Source organism: Equus caballus, chromosome 10, assembly GCF_041296265.1.
Source record: "Equus caballus isolate H_3958 breed thoroughbred chromosome 10, TB-T2T, whole genome shotgun sequence".
In the NCBI taxonomy this organism is placed as follows: domain Eukaryota; kingdom Metazoa; phylum Chordata; class Mammalia; order Perissodactyla; family Equidae; genus Equus; species Equus caballus.
Window position 1 is genome coordinate 41,949,623 of NC_091693.1, and position 17,103 is coordinate 41,966,725.

At 40.6% G+C, this 17,103-nt stretch overlaps 2 long non-coding RNA genes across 3 annotated transcripts; one reads left to right on the plus strand and one right to left on the minus strand.

Moving 5' to 3' along the window:
• Nucleotides 1–1,402: 1,402 nt before the first annotated feature.
• Nucleotides 1,403–9,585, minus strand: LOC111775300 (uncharacterized). 2 transcript variants are annotated; one of them, XR_002810844.2, is made up of 3 exons: nt 8,682–9,585; nt 6,760–6,989; nt 1,403–1,580 (listed from the first exon to the last, which is right to left on the minus strand). It is a non-coding gene; the product is annotated as an uncharacterized lncRNA (long non-coding RNA). The 2 variants fall into 2 exon arrangements; XR_011422063.1 differs by having other exon boundaries at nt 1,403–1,719; nt 8,682–9,556.
• A 3,372-nt stretch (nt 9,586–12,957) lies between these two features.
• LOC106782186 (uncharacterized) lies at nt 12,958–16,762 on the plus strand. Its single transcript, XR_001379061.3, has 3 exons — nt 12,958–13,097; nt 13,754–13,829; nt 16,398–16,762. It is a non-coding gene; the product is annotated as an uncharacterized lncRNA (long non-coding RNA).
• Nucleotides 16,763–17,103: the final 341 nt, after the last annotated feature.

Sequence of the window (17,103 nt, forward strand, 5' to 3'; positions counted from 1 at the left end):
CAAGTAGGGGCAATAATTCCTGCTGTATAACCTACTGTTACTGTGGATGCGATGCATGATATACGTGAAGGAAATGGATGCCGTTTATTGAGAATCTACAGTGCACCGGAAACCGGACAAGGCTCTCTGCTTACAGTCTAAGGCAAATATTGTCATCTTATTTCACAGATGTGGAAATAAGTTTGACAAAGTTAAAATTATTTGTTGATTCATCTGTGTGTCTAACACATTTGTACTGAATGCCTAATATGTGCCGAACATAGTAACAGAACCTGGGAACAGAGTGGTGAGTTGGCTATATTAGGCCCCTGTGCGGTCGGAGCTTATATTCCAAAGGGGCAGATGGATGGTAAGAATAAACAAATAAATACAACTTAATAATATTAATTAACACAGAAAAATAAGGCAAGATTATATAAAATGGCCATTTTTCTATAAACTTAAATATTTGCCATATTTTCTATAAACTTGAAGTTAGATCTAAAGGCTTGATTAGACTCAGGTTTATCTTTTCTCACAAAAATCCTTCATAGGTGTTGTTTGAACTTCATATTACATCACATGAGGGGCACATTTTATCTGGTTGTTCACCTTTAGAGATGAAGACATGGACAGCCTGCCCCTCCAGTATAAAGTTGTATTTCCCCTTAATTACTAGCCACTAATCCATGCAGTAATAATTTGTCATCCTGCAAATATCTAGCTCCTCATCAATATTTCACCAAATGGTTTTAGAATCTGTTGATAATAGTTTCCTGAAACCGTTATTTTATTAGGGGTGGTAAAGTTGTGATTGTATAGGATTAATAAATAATCATTCAATATTTATTACCTGGAATTCTTCTGAAAAGAACTCTCTCTCAGCAACCTGTACTGTTTGTTTTACTGAAAAACAGTTAATACAGTTCATACTGAAATATTTAAGCGTTTACTTTTTCCCTTTAGTTTCCAATAAGGATTTAGTGCCAAAGCTATCTCACTGGTGACTAATGAGTTTATTTTTGGCTTTCCTTTTTTTAAGTATCATAATGAACTCACTGGTCCTAGCATAATAATGTATTTCAAACTATTGCAGTCAGTAGTCTTTTTGAGTTCAAGTTGGTTAACAGGATTCTGAGTGGGCCGTAAGGGAAAAATTGCCTCTGATAGAAAGATCTGCAGAGGAAAGAATGTTATGGGGAGAGTGTTTCACATGTGCCAAGGTGAAGCAGTTCATAGGTGGCAGGTCTGCTTGATACCTAAGCCCATGCTCCTCCCGTGACTGCCAGGTCTCTCTACAGTGAAATGTAAAAGTACTTTAAGGGTTAATACATTCTAAAAGATAGAATGCTTATTACTCTTTGTAATATCCTGGTTAGAATATATATTAATCAGCTTTTGCTGTGATAACAATCTCCAAATCTCGGTGGGCTGAAACAACAAACATTTATTCCTTACTCATAATGTGGTCTTTGGCTATGAGTTGGCTATGGCTGCTGGACATCTGCCCAGCTCCACTCCATGTGTCTTCTCCTGCTGGAACCCAGGCTTCAGGAGTAGTCATTATTTGGTACAGTCTGGCGGTGGAAAGAGTGAGAGAGCTGAAGGAAAATGACGAAGTCTGTTAACTCTTCCAGACCTGGTTTACACCACATCTGCTCTCATTCCATTGGTGAAAGCGTGTCATACGGCCAAGCCCATTTCAACGGGGCAGGATGTATATTCCTCTTATTGGAGGCACTGCAGATCACATGCAGAGGCAAGGAATTAAAGTTTTTGTACAGGGAAGGGGGAGTGCAAATACTTGAGAAAAGCTTGCACTCCATCATAGATTGTCATTATCTGGTAACCTTCATAATAGGAAGAGAGACATGATTATGGCATTATGCAGACGTATTTTCTAAAAAGCTAAAATAAATGCGGGGGTGTAAAAGTTGAACGTGGTCACAAATGTAAAAGTCCTTAATATATCATAAAGAATTATGAAGTCTTAATTTTATTATTATTTCAGAATATTTATGTGTGACACCTTAACTTCTTTACTCACAGAGGTATCCTTTTGTCTCTCATTCAAATTTAAATATTTATGTGTGACACCTTAACTGTTTTACTCACAGAGGTACCTTTTTGTCTCTCGTTCAAATTTAATTAACTTTAATTTACTCACAATTCCAAGAAGAAGATTAGAAGTAGAAAGTTGTAGATTGTGGTGGCATGGAGCGCTCTGAAGGCAAACAGTGACAAAAGGAAGAGGCACAGTGTAGAGCAAAGGAGGTCATAAGAATAACTATCTCAGAAAGCAGAGCTACTTGAGATGACTTATAGACAATTTTGTGCAACTTAATACCCCTCAGTATACAACAAACTATCTCTTTTTACTGTCAGGGCTGTGTCTTCTTATTTTGTCTCAAAATACATTCCCTTCCACACAAGATGCGGACACGGACATACACACAAACATGCACCTATAGTCCCTAATACATGAAAATCACATGCATTTGGCCCCTGATTTCAGAAAAATCACTATTATAACACATATGTACATCAGTTTGGACAGACCAAGTTATGCTGTAGTAATAAACAACTCCCCAAATTTTGGCGAATGGCAATAGCAGAGGTTTCTTTCTTTTTCATGCTTCATCTCCAACATGAACAAGTGGGGGGTGGGAGGGAAGGCCCTGCTCATCTTAGTTACCCAGGGCCTCTGGCTGGTGAAGTTTCCATCTGAACACATGCTTTACTGTGACTGAAGCAGCAAAATGGAAGATGGTGAATCATGCACAGGTTCTTGCAGCTTCTGTCTGGAAGTGCTACCTGTCACTTCTTATTTGATGGCCAAAGTGAATCACAGAGCCACTTCAACAGGCAGAGGGAAAAGCAAGAGAAAAATACACAACCCTTCAAGGCCAGGAAAATGCAATTCTGCCATACACCCAAGGGGAAGAATTAGAACTATTTAGTGAATGGTGTTAATGACCAACACAATGAGGTCCTACATGTCTGGGTGTCCTGGAAATACAGAACAACTTAGTTGGACAGCCTGTTTGGATCTGAGAAAGATGCAAGGCCCTGAGGAAGTGGGACACTAGGTTGGCGAGGTTGATGGGGCATGACAGGAGAAAAGAAGTCGCATGAAGTGGTGCAATGAGGAAGCCCAAGGACAGCTTCAGCCTCGGGGAGGGAACAAGTCCCCAAAGCACCAAAGATTTTAGTGTCTTAAAATCTTTTCTAAAACTCTTCCTGTTCTTCCTGCTTTACCTAGAGAGTTCGACTCCCTGTGAGTTCCTCATAGTCCCCTTTCCCAGCATTTCCATTCTCGTCTTTCAATACTATTTGGGTCGACTGGCTCTTCACCCTCTGATCCACCCCACAGCCTTGTTTTCCACAAGCAGAAGTCTGAGAAAGGCTGTGCTTAGCATTTCCTCTTGTCTTTCTGTCGAACTCTGTGACATGAGGATTTGAGCTCTTGTGTGAACACGAATTTATGTGGTATGGACTCCTAAAAGAGGCTGCTTCATATACTCTACCTGACCAGTTTCCCTTTAACTCTTGGAAGGGTGGCTTTGAAATGAGAATTGGGTGCAAGGGGTGTCCTAGAGGTCAACACTGTGAACAGAGGAAGGGGAAGGAACAGTTCTGCAAACGCAGAGGAGAATCAAGAAGCAGAGCCCTGGTAATAAGCTCATGGCTTCCTAGAAGCACAGCACAATGAGGAGCCTGGAAATATGCTCTGTCTCTTGAGAGCAAAACCTCACAGTCAGCTCTGGTCCTCCTACAAAGGGTGTTTCTGGATCATTGTTCTTTCCAACTGCAATTAGTCATACTTTTTCCTTGGTGGCCTGACAGAAAGAAGTATTGGCCACACACTACTGTGGTATGTGAACTTGCAGAGCTGGAAGGCATTGCTGCTCACATCCACGGCCCACTCTACTCTCGAGGATCTACACTTTCTTTTTAATGAGGCAATGAGGCTGTGGGAATCTCAGGCATGAAACATTTGTGGGATAATGGGCTGAATGTTGGTAAGTCTCTTAAATAATAGAAGTCAGGACTGCAGACCTTATGACCTCTGAGCTTCCATAGAGACCTGGATGGAGCTGAGTATTGTTTGCAAGGCACTGGATGCATAATTATCTTTCCAGATGGGTCCTCAGGAGACTAAGGCCCAGGAGAGCCTTGGAGTATGTGTATGGATTTGTCTACAAGACCACACACAGCATCAGCAGCCCTACTCTGCACATCTCCAGTCCTGTCCAGTCAGGTCCTCCCCAGTTGACTCAGAACTTTCCATGCTTTTCAGAGGTATTTGCAGTCCATTCTTCAGACTAGCCCTCATTTGTCCTTTCTCATTTGTACCCAAATTGTCCTTCTTAATGACCCTCCACTGTGGTTTGAACTTTCCTGCATTGCTCATACATTATCCCCTCAATTTCAATAGACCGTCGCCACTCTAATTATTCTTTAGCATTGAGCTCAGACCTCATTTTGCCCATGAATCCTTCCTAATCACTCCTGCTAGAAGGCCTCTGGTCTCTTATTTCCTATTTTACACATAGACCAGAACTCTCATTCCCCCCACGCCCCATTTTTCTCATACACATAGAGCCATCTTGCATCTAACATTGTGTATGTATCTCATACTCTCAAGAGTGATATTCTTAAAGACTGGGCTTATATGTGTGGGAAGTGGGGGAGGAATGTAGAGATGCAAAGACATCTTACATTCTTTTATGTGTCTTGATTGTCAGCTGAGTTTACTCTGCATACTGAAACATAAATAAAAGTGTGTTACATCCTCTGGGAAGTTCAGGGCTTCCCTTCCGATTCCTACAAATTCTGGGAGGTTTATAGCCTCATTCCCGTAATTAGTTACCCTCCTTCCCATTTCCTATTTGTCTGAATCTCGTACATGTCTCATCTCCTAAAGATCTGATCTTAGCTCTGCACCAATCTAGACTTAGAAACTGCTCCTTTTCTTTGATTTCCCTCGTAATGTTGCTCAGATGGAGCATCTGTAGCAGAGGACTATTTTGAAGTACTACCTAGAATCCTTTTGGCACCATGTAGTAAAAGTTGGATACTTGATACTGCTTTTCTTCAGCGTCGTTTCAGCACCCTTTGACTGAGGAATTTCTCCTGTGCTAACATTTCTCCATGGGACTCCCCTATGCAATGGGATGGGCCCTGAACACCAGATCCCTGTCCTGTTGGCATGTCTCCAATGGCACATAAGTCCCCATGCACCCAGTTCTCCTTACGTTCCTTTCAGACTAATTTAACGATCTCTTTTCTTGCCAGCACATTTCCAACCACATCCTAGGTGCCTCATCTGTCATATCCAAAGCAAAGGAACTGGTCAAGGGGGCAAGTAAAGGAGTCCATCACACTGGAGAGCAGGCATGCTGCTCACTCTCCCAGGGGCAGGAACAGCTCAAGTTGTGATTGTAAGTAGCAAGTTTTCTATTCATTCTGATATAATTGTAGCCAATTTTTTTTGTTTGTTCATTTTGATATCCTTTTGGAGCATCGAGCATAGCGCTTTTCACAAAGCAGACATTCAATACCTATATGTTGAATGAAAGAACGATTGAAACGACAAAACTCAAGGTACTTTCCCGCTCAGGTAAAAGGCTGTGGCCCTGACAAAGTTTCAGGTCTGTCTCACCTCCCTCATCATCCTCACTTCCTTTCCCAGCCTCCAGATTCCTGTCTGCAGACTGTTAGCTGGTGGTCACTTTAATCTTTTAACTTAAAAGATTAAAAGAGTTAATCTCTTAAAAGAGTAATAAAAATAATCGTTTATATTTAAGATATAAAAGTCTATCTTATAATGGTTTGAGGCATGTCTCCCACTCCCTTCCACACTTCCGTCATATACCAGAAAACACAAAAGTCTTCAAGATCCAAAGGAGAAGCAGCTAAGTGTTTTAGAAGGAAGATAATAGTTGGGTAGAAGGTCCTGCCAAATGTCCTTGAATGCCACTTCCTTAGTGGCCTCATATAGTGAAAGACAACATTCTACCAAGTAGGTTCTCAGAACTGTATCAAAATCACTTTGGGTACTTGTTAAAAATACAGAATCTTATTGAAGCAGAATCTATGAAGGTTCTTACTGCCTCCTTAATAAGTTCTCCGGGGGATTCTTATGCTTAAAAGTGGGAAAGCAGTAGTGTAAATGTATTCTTTTCTCCTCTGCGTGTTGGAGGGAAAAGAATTCTTCCCTTCATAGGACAAGTGCAACTTCTCTCATGACCCACCTGCCTTCTCTTGGGGAAAAGGATGGGTTCATTATGCTGTGTTGACAGCCATACACTTCCCTATTTTGTTTCCATGTTGCTCACAATAAACTGTTTTATTTTTCCTTGAGAGTAATTCTATTAGACTTATTCATCGTAAACAGATTACTGGACACAACTTCTTGTATTATAAACTTATCCAACACACTCCTCTTTCAAATAAGTAGCTAGAGAGCAAACGTGAAGCATATGGATGAAATTGGTGGCATTTTAAACCACAGGAGGAAGTGACCAGGAAGAAGTAACTGCAGCTGGAATGTGGCTTGCAACCAAAAGTATCAAATATGGTACACCTGGTGTGAGCTTGGGACAAGTGGGTGGGGCCTTCAATGGCCAGCCGCCTCTGCTGGACTTCAGCATTATGCCTTCTTAGGAAGCAAGCCCCTGGACCCTCAGAACCGTGGGAAATTAGTACTGGCACAAGTGGCTTTTAAGCCCACCTGCCCAGTCACCTAGAGCTACTGCCTGACTCTCAAGAACTCACCTTCTATTCAAATCCTGACCTTGCTGAGTGTGTGAGCTCTGGCGCAGCCTCCAGGCTCAATTGGCACATGCTTCCTCCTGTCTGTTTGGGTGACTCACTGAGTGCTCAGAGCACATTTTCCCTTCCCTGGCTGCCAGCTGTAGCTATTGGCTCACTCTTCTCTCTTTGGAACGACTCGGCACTCCTGTGCTAATGCAGTTGCTTGAACTGATGTGCAATTGTGTAGAGACCTGCAGAAAAGCATAAAACTCTATTTACCACGCGGCTGAAGGCTGGTATCTGTCACATCCATCAGAACATGGATCCTAAGCACTTTCCACCTGTTGCTACTTACTAATCCTATTAGTGGCCCTCTTATGGCTTCCCAGTGTACAGAAACCTCACAAACTGCAAAGACATGAAAGCACCAGTGGTCAGGAAATCAAAGGCAAATGCATCCCCTTTCATCTGTGTCTTAAGATGAGAAAGGAAGGGCTTGTATATCTGGAAATAAGGGTAATTTTCCTCCTTTCTCTGCTGTCCTTGGCACTTAAGGCGTAGTCTGGAGTGCATTATCTGGAGCTTGTACATGGACATAGACCTCGTGTAAATTAATTCTTTTTCCCAGCTAAGCCACTATCTTCACTAAGAGCAGGGATGCAGTCTCCAACCTCTTTTGTGTCTGCCCCAGAGCCTAGTTTAGGGCTGAGTTCAATGCAGCCTTAGAAAACAGGCTTGCTGAAAGAATGAATGGGGCAAACTCCCATGGAAAAGCCAAGTATGTTGAAGGAAGGGCTGTTTTGGCAGTCACGTTAAGTTTTTCCACACACTTTCTACACCATCAAAGGAAAGTTTCTCTTATTCTTGGATAGGAAAAAATGCATAATAAATCAGTCTGCAGTAACCTAATTTCACCTCATGGGTCAAGGAAATAGCCAGAATGAAGTTTTGAAGAAAAAGTATTTGTAGGCATCTCGGTACACGGCAGAGGCTGGGTATTTTATGCGAATTTGTACATGTCTATGAATATCTACATTTTTCAGTTATTGTTTAGTGGATGGAAGAGGCAGCGGAGTTTCTGTAAATACAGGCAATCTGTACCATGGTTGAGATCTTGGGCTCTGGAGTCAGAGACTGAATCCTGGCAAGGCCACATACACACTGAGTGAATAGGTGTGACATCACTCAATCTCTTTAGGTCTCGGGTGCTTCATTTATCAAATGTGTGTAATAGAAACCCCCTCATAGAGTTGTGTTTAGAATTAAATGAGATGGTTAACATCAAGTGCCTAGCCAGGTAACTGATATGATCAATAAACACGCAATAAATGGCAGCTGTTATTAGTACTAGTGTTTGATTAACTGCAGGCTTTAAGGGATGTGACAGTTAAGGCTGATACCCATGTTTTGGTTTGTTCCAAATGTTGATCTGAATTCCTGAGCAGTTCACTCTGAGAGAAGGGGAAAAGTTACCAAACTGTCATGAAAAACAAAACTAAAGTAAACTAAATAGAAGGGTTCGATGCTCTCTCATTGGCCTATTGTTATGCTTTACCTCGTGGAAAGCTGGCTACATGAGGACCTTGTGGAAGACAGAATTGTTCCATCACTCTTACTCCCAAAAATGTAGCTAGTGTTCTTACTGACTCTTTCAAAGGTTGGATTTCAAGCTTATGTAGCTGCATGGAATTACTCGGTGTTTTGAGTGATTCCAATTCATTATGACAACTTGGACCCTTCAGCCATTTCCCAAGCCATCCCAAATAGATAAAGATCATCTACTGTCAAAAGAACTGGGATTTAAGTTAAAAAGAAATTGGCAGAAGATATATTTTTCATATGCTCCCACAGTTGTTGAGGACTGTTCCATGCTGAGCTAGCAGAGAGTACCGATTTTACCCCAATGGCTTCCGTATTAGAATAGATGTAAGCAATACACTCACCGCTTATACATTTTAAGTCTTCAAAATTAGCTAAATGATGGGGAGATATTTATGGCAAGCTTTGAAACTTCTGGGACGATCACATTTTATTTTTCCAATTGAGATATCGCAAATAATACTGAGTATGTCTTATACAACTCTAAATCAAAGATCACATCAAAGTGAATAATAAAATTGTCCACAATATCTTTTAAAAGCAAAGTTGAAGAGACATTTTCTTCATTAAAAATGGATATTTCTGGAATAAAACAAATGCTAATGTAGAAACACTTGTTTAATTTACATTTCCCGTGAACTCTGTTTGACCTTCACTTCAAGGACACACAGCAGGAAAGCTGTCTGGAATACCGCACCCTGAAGAGAGCATGAATTTCTTACATTCCTGAGTAAAGGCTGCCCGAGTATTGGCTCACTACTTGATAGAGGAAGAAAAACAAAAATACTCCAAGCCCTTTTTGTTTAGGAAAGTTCCGTTTTCAGATTTGTCCTTAATACATTGAAGCTGAAGACACTTGGATCTCTGTGACTGAGTGGTATATTTCATCTGAGAATAATAAGAAATGTGAAGAATTGGTTGCTATTGTAAAAAGCTGGTGAGCTCTAGTCTAGAGTGAATCAAAACTCTGCTGAGACACTACTTTTGGATCAAGGCTTGTCTTCTTGGCTTGAAATTACACCGGGTCAGATGAACACTTTTCAGACTTTATCTTACTTAGCCACTCTGTAGCATTTGACATAGTTGGTCAAACTCTCCTCGGTGAACACTCGTCCTTGGCTTCTGTGATTCTCCATTCTCAGGGAGCTTCCCCACTCTGCCTGATCATGGCTCTTCTTTCTTGACTGATCCCTTAACCACAGACCTTCCTGTGATATTTGTTGGGATATTACCTCTCGTGCCACACACACAGTCCTTGGTGATGTCATTCATTTATGACATCACCTACCACTCTAGGGGTGGAGAATCAAAATTGAAATCTGTATTTCCACATCCTTACTAGAATTTTCTTTTATATGAATGCGCTTCTGGTACCCCAAACTTAGCATGTTGGAACTAACTCATTACTTTCTGCCCTGCTTCCCTTATTCTTCCTTTCTCAATGAACCCAATCACCTAGTTGCCTAATTCAAAAACCTAGGTGTCATCTTTGACTCCTCTGCCTCCATTATTCCTCACAAATAATCCAAGATCTGCTGTATCTACATTCTACTCATCCTTGACGTTTATTTATTTCTGTCCAAATTCACTGCCAGCGTCTCAGTTCAGGTTCCTGTCATTGGTTCCTTGATCATTGCCTCAGACTCCTAACTGATTTTCCTGATTCCTTCCTCCCTCATCCAGAGTTTTATAAAGTGGACATTTGATCATTTCTCTTGCATGATTAAAACACGTCAAAAATTTATCATCATCCTTATGACAAAGCTCAAACTTAACAAGCATGAGCATAAAATATCATGTATACTCTGACTCTCTTTTTTTAAATCTCTTTAGCTTCAGCTCTCAACATTTCTCCTCTTGCACTGTACACCACAGCCATATTGAAGTACTTAAAGTTTCTGAATGGGCCATTTTCTGTCTTTCCTTTGGGCCTTTGCATATGTTTTCTCCTCCGCCTAGAACAATCTCGCCTTGTTTCTCTGGCTTACACCCACCCATCCTCTCAGCTGAAAGGGCACTTCATCAGGGAAACCATTCCCAATCCTCTTTCTAATTCCAGCTCTGAGTTAGACACTCCTCCTTCTTACCTCTAGAATACATGATGCTTTTATTTTTCATGGGACTTTCAAAAAGTATTGTCAATGCCTATTTGCTTATCTGTCTTCTTCAAGAGCTATTTGAGATCAGGAGCTATATCGTTTCAACATTGTATCCCTAAGGCCTTCCTCAGTACTTGATACATAGTAGGTACTCGATAGATATGTTTTAGAATTAACTAGTTGATCATTGAATTACAATTCAAGGAGAAGAACGTGATTCAAAGATCTTGTCTTGTTTTGCAGTCGCCAAGCATCAGATAAGGCTCTCTGGGCAGCTTTCCTTAGCTAGTGTACCCTTCACATTCTAGACATGACGGCAATAGAGAGATAGTGGACAACTGGACTGAGGCTATAGCAGCTCCAAACTGGGTTCTGAAAGTCCACTGCCAGAAATCTAAGAATCTTCTCTGGATCCTTCAGAGGAGCAAAAGAGAAACCTTTCACTGTTCCTGAAGGCATTATGTGCCCCAAGGTATTGAAACCAGGGAATTATTTACATCCACATTCATGGATTTTGGGAACTCATGTGAAATCCAGAATGTTGGACCTGATGCTCCATGAGTTTATGGGAACCAAATCAAGGTTGTCAGTGGCTACAGACTGCCAAGAGGGCTTGATATTTCCATAAAGTTTTCTTCTTCCAAATGAACCTTGGAATTATTTGTCTATAGTTCTGCCAGGGACCTCTCCAGACTGTGATTTGTTGGGAACAAGCCACCATGAACATGTTCTCGGGTCCCCATCTTGCTGCCATTGCATGAGAAATGGAACTTAGCAAACATGTAGCAGAGCCGAGCTTTCTAAATTCTACAGGGCTGTTCTGAGGGGTTGGAATGACGCATACTCACAAGCAAACAAAAGAGAACGATGAGTAAGTGAGGAACTGAGAATCACATGTTTTTCTAAATTAGATTTATCTATAAGATTTAAATATGTGCGAACATATTTTGAATGATCTGGTATGAATTATGGTTTTGTTGTTAAACAGCCATTTTGCTTTGTCCTGATGTATGAAGTAAAAAAAGACTTGCTTTGCTGGATTTTTCTCTTTGGTAACTATTGAATTTTGAGAGGATACTAGTCTTTTCAGCCAAATTGAAAAATTCCTCAGAATTTAAAGGATACTTCATGTGAATTCAAACTGTGTTTGGGTTTGGCAACACATTTTTCTTTGGCAATGAAGAGGCTGTTTGATTCTCATGACTTTGTAGACCTCAAACAGGCTCACACACAGGCTGAGTCCTCACGGTGGAGGTGTAGAAGAAACTAATAGATGAGAGCAAAATTTGCCTCAAAATGAAGCAAACAAATGAAGATTTTAAATATAGAGAGGAATTGTTTTTAGTCAAAAGCTTTGAGATTTTGAGCTTCTTACAGTTTGATCTTCAATTTTGTTTTTAAATTCTGAAATTTGTAGGATTTTCTCAGTCCTTGCTATTTGTTTCAGGTTCCTCTCCATAATAGTAGAGAGAAAGTGGTTTGGCTAGTTTAAAGACTTAAAAGAAAAAAACCTACTACCTGTAAGCACCTATTATATGTCACAACATTGATCACATAGTGTCTCATGTAATTTTCACAACGTCCCTACACAACACTATTATTTTCCCCACTTTACAGATAGGAACAATGAGGCTCAGACAGGTCAAGTGATGTGCCCAAGCACACACAATTAATAAGCCCCAGGCCCTTTCTGGCTGTTGTTTTCTGTGCCTGGAATGCTCTGCCCAGTACTCCCTTGGGTTCACTCCCTCACCTAGAAATGTCCTACCTTCTCTACTTTATCTTGACAACTCCTTGGTCTTTCAAAGCTCAGCTCTTTCAGGAGCCTTCTCTGGTTCTCTACCTACCACCCAGCCTTAGATAGGTGCCCGCCTGGCTTCTACCAGTCTGTGAGCCTGCCTCCACCCAGCATTATTACAAGTCTCTCTTTAGTCAGTCTCATCATCTGGACTGTCAACTCCAGTTCACGGGTGGAACTATGTCATCTGTACATCTTCAGTGATACCCTTAGCCCTAATAAACAATTTATATTTGTGGAATCTAAAAATGAGTAAATAAATTAGTAGCTCCCTTAGGATTTCTAGAAATAACCACTCCATAACCGTATCTAAAAGGAAACCTCAATATCCAGTAAAAATTCCTCCCCTAGCCCTGCCCAATGGGGGCCATTTAGGGAAAGAGTAAAATGAGACTGCTTGCTCCTTGTCTTCAGGCTGCTTTCATACTATTCTTCCAAAATAATCACTAAATTCCACTTCAGAAGAAAGCCTACACTGTTTGTCATGGTGCTCCTCCACGTTTGCATTACGTGTGTGTTCCATATTCTAAGACAGAGAAAGAAGAGCCTCAGGTAAGGCTTTAGTACTAATGCTCTCTTTGGGAATCAAATCCCAGGGCAGTGAGGGTGGGAGGAAAGGGAAGCAATGCAGGCAAGGATGGGAACTTAGGAAATGTGAAGCATTACCACGCCAGTTACTTCTTCACAATAAGCCACAAAGAGACAATTCCTATTGTTTGGCAGGTGCCTACACTTGGTCACGCAGTATATCTTCAGGAATGTTCATTGGAAGGAGGAATGAAGAAGAAATTGACCCGTCCATTTTCTCTTGCCTCTCTTTGGCCAAGATGGCACTATGAGGAATTAACTACCTTGCATTCCAGGTAAGGTCATCCAACTCCTTTGGCAGCCTCTTGGGCAGCCAGATGCACTCCCTGTGGTGGCATTTCCCCAAATCAAGAAGAGATGGGAGGAGACAGAGACTGCAGGCATAAAGTGGCTGCTTTTAAAAGACGGCCTGCTTGGGCCTCCATGGATACATATCCTGCATTGGTGACGGGAGTGAGTAAACAGCGGAAGTTCCCAGGACGGGTAAGGCTGAGAGGCTCAGAAGAGGCAGCTATGTCTTACACAAGTGCATTTCTACCTTGTACGTCCAATTCATTTCTGGCTTTACACTACTTTTTGTCATAATCTCCCTACATTCCCAAAATATGGTACAACTGGTCTAAATGTCCAAATATCTTCCACCTGGACAATATGCTGGCAACTCAATCACAGTACATGACTAAACCAAATGCATATAATGCTTTTCTATCAAAACTTTCCCTTCCTTGATTTTCCCCATTTCTCTTCATGGAAACACTAATACTTATAGTCATTCATGTGAAAATTTCAGAGGTATCTCCTATCCAGTACAGGCAGGGTCCATAGTGTAAACATAACAGCAATTTCCCAGCAGTGACAAGGACATGCTCTGGTACAAATTATACATTCAGCAAGTGTATGAATAAAATGAATAGGTGTCTTTACTTTTCAGCTTGCTGCTGCATTTGTGCAGGAAATACTAAGCTTGCTGATGAGAAAGGAGAAGAAATAGAGAAAACAACGTACAGGTATGGTTTTGCAACAAACCAGCCCTATCTGAGACTTAGAAGCTTTTCTGGGAGATTGGGAACTTCAAGTGCTTCACGTCTCCACTGCTTCCTGCCACCATCACCCTATCGCCAGCCACTGTAGTTGAAGCTGCAGGCATATATGGAAATGAACCAGGAGCACATCAAAAGAGGATTTTAACGGGATACTAGACGTAGTAATCTGTCATAATTATTTTCATTTGATGGAAGAATCTCAAAGGCACTTAAGTTGATAACGTCAGACCTTCAGTTCAATGCTAAGGTCTTGCAAAATTTCTTAAGTTCTTGCTAGGTAATTTCTGCCTTCTCTGATAAAGCAGGAGACAAGTTCTAAGAGGAAGTCAAGTATGTTTCTCACAAGGCCCACCTTCTATTTCTCCTCGTTACGTACATTCTTAATGAAAGAATTTTGGAAGATTGTAGGAATAAGACATGTAGGCATCTGGAATTTTATGAGAAAGAGCATGTCAGATCGGAGAGTCTGGAAGTTGTAGACATGTCAAAAATGGTGGGTAAAAGCCGTCACTTTGAGCTTAATGAAAAGGGCTCTTGATTCCAACTGTCAAAACCTACTTATCAGGGACCTGCTCTGCCAGAGTCACCGTTCCTTCATATTGTTATTAAATTGCTTCTCTATAGAAAAACTGCCTTTAGTGCCAGAGAAAATTAGACTCCACAAGTGATATTTTGCTAGCAACATCCCTATGGCCTTTTCGTCTCCCTGATGAACTCACTGTAGCCATGGAAATTCTAGTTTTCTATCTTGGATTAGCTTCAGAAATGTGCTCACTTATACACTTCAAATGGATTTATCAACTAATGAACCAAGAAATAATATTTTTGTTTTGTGTTTGGCTGTGTTTAAACACGTCTTGCTCAGATTTTGAAGGTCAGGGCATGTTAGGGTCAGGTTTGTTTCATAATTTTTCTATGTAACATATCACTTCCCATGAAAATCTAATTTTCTCTACCAGGAAGGTGTTAGGCTTCTGATCTTTCATGGAAATTGTACTTTGCATGAGCATGACCTCATCCAAATGTATGCTCTCAGTGAACCTGTCATCAAGTGGACTTGATGCCTTAATTTTTTCCTTTTGTAGCAAGATGCCTAACTGGTTACTTATGTAGACTTTATTAGTGAAATTAGGGAGAATAACGAGAATAAAAAATGTCTGGCCATTCTGAGCATTAGAACTGAGCACTACCGTTACTGCAGCATCTGAGGCTGGGATTTCAGGGTAAGCCAAATTGTTTCTTTAGAATCCAGACGTATCCAAAGGTACCTTTAGAATCCAAAGGTAACTGGACTCAATTCATTTATTCAACACTGACATCAAGTCTGTGAGCTCTACAGTTACAAAGGTAACTGTGCCTTGTATTGTGCTCTCAAGGATGCTAAGCCACGTCCCTGATTTGTTTATTCATTCAACAAACATTTTCTGAGCATGTTTTGTTTACTGAGGCAGGCCCTGGACATACAGAAGTATGTGGCACAGATCTCTGCACGTGCTGAGCATAAGGCCTGATATAAAGAAAGAGGCTGTGAATGAGAAGAAGACAATGCATAGTGGGTACACACAGGATATAGTAGTTACATACAAGGGATGGGGATTGGAGAGGGCTTCATAAAGGAGGTAGCATTTCCTCAGGGGCTTGAAGGATGAGCACGAATTGGAAAGGTAGGGGTGCTAAAGAAGATTGTCCACAATAGAGGAAACATCATAATTTAGGACCACTTAAGCTGTAAATTCTGTATTTATGTGATACCAAGCTCAAGTGATCCAAAACGACTCCGAGAATTGTGGTAAACTGAAGTCAGTGGTGTAGGTTCTCCACCAAGCAGTAAAGGAATCGCAGAGAAGATCAACCCCCAGAAGAGTCTAAGATCCCATTATGGGTGTATCATGTTAGGCTAGGTTTTCTCAACAAAATTTCCACCAACTTACTAACTAAATATTCCTGGACTTACCTTCTAGGTTCAGAGGCTTTAGAAAAACTCTGAAAGCCTTTTACAGATAATTGGATGAGATAAAAGCTGCATTTTACTGCACAAATTATTTAGAAAGTAGGTTAGTCTCCATTATCAGAAAGTTCTAGGTGAGAATCTGAAACATGACAACTTGCTCAGCAGCTGACAATGATATTTTTACTTTCATTTTCAATTTGCCTTCAATTAATTCTGTTTATTTCACTTGTCCTAATCTACTATCTAGGTATTTTAACCAACGAGGATACAACTGACCTGCAATAGGGCTGATTTAAATGCATCACTTTGTGCAGAGTTAAATCTGCATCAACATTGCCTTCCCAACTAGCCTGTCACCTCCTTGAAGTCAATATGATGTTATTTAATTTAAAGAAAAATAGAACCACACAGTCATATGTAGGTAGGGGGAGCACAAACGTTGGCTGATATTGAACAGAGGTAGCACAGATAGGAAGATTTTTCTCTAAGGGCTCAAATTTCAGAGAGAAGGGTCAGGGAGGAAATATTTCCCCAGAGCTCAGGCAAAAGGTTTACTTACTTTTTTCTCTCTTATTTCCCAGTTAGGCCTATAGGAATCTGCCGAGGGGAACTGACAAGCCCTGCTCAGTCTTGCCCACTGTCTGCTTGGAGGATCAGGATGAGTTTGTTTACTTGAGACTACATAGGAGTCAAGAACACATTAATCCTGTAATGAATGGACACCTTGCCTCTTCTTATCCTTGGCCTCCTTATGAAACTACCACCATCTTGTTGAATTTGGGAAGTTTGTTGCTTTATCATTTCTTACTATAGAGAAATCTAAATGGCATAACATTGTAATACAATTGTAACCTTTACATTCTCTTAAATATATCTGGAGCAATTTTCCATTTTATTACATAATCTTCTACAGCACAATTTTAATAAAACTATGAGTATTCCATTATATGATTGCATTATACATTTTTACCTTTGATATGAATACATTATGGTTGTAAAATGTTCTTGCAGTATACGAATCAATATATACGGCTGGCTGCCCTCACTATCAGAACTCACTGGCCCCTCGAGAGTTAGTCATCATCCATGTCTTGAAGTTCACTGGTTTGGCATTTTATATATAGATTAACAAAGTTTATTCTTTTAAAAATATAAATATTAAATATTGAATGGACATAATTAGATAGAAAGGTATATTTCTAAAATATGTAGAGTATAAAAATTCCAGTACTATGAAACCTGCAGATCCAACTAGCCAGCCTCAGAAATAGAACATTACTGATGCCT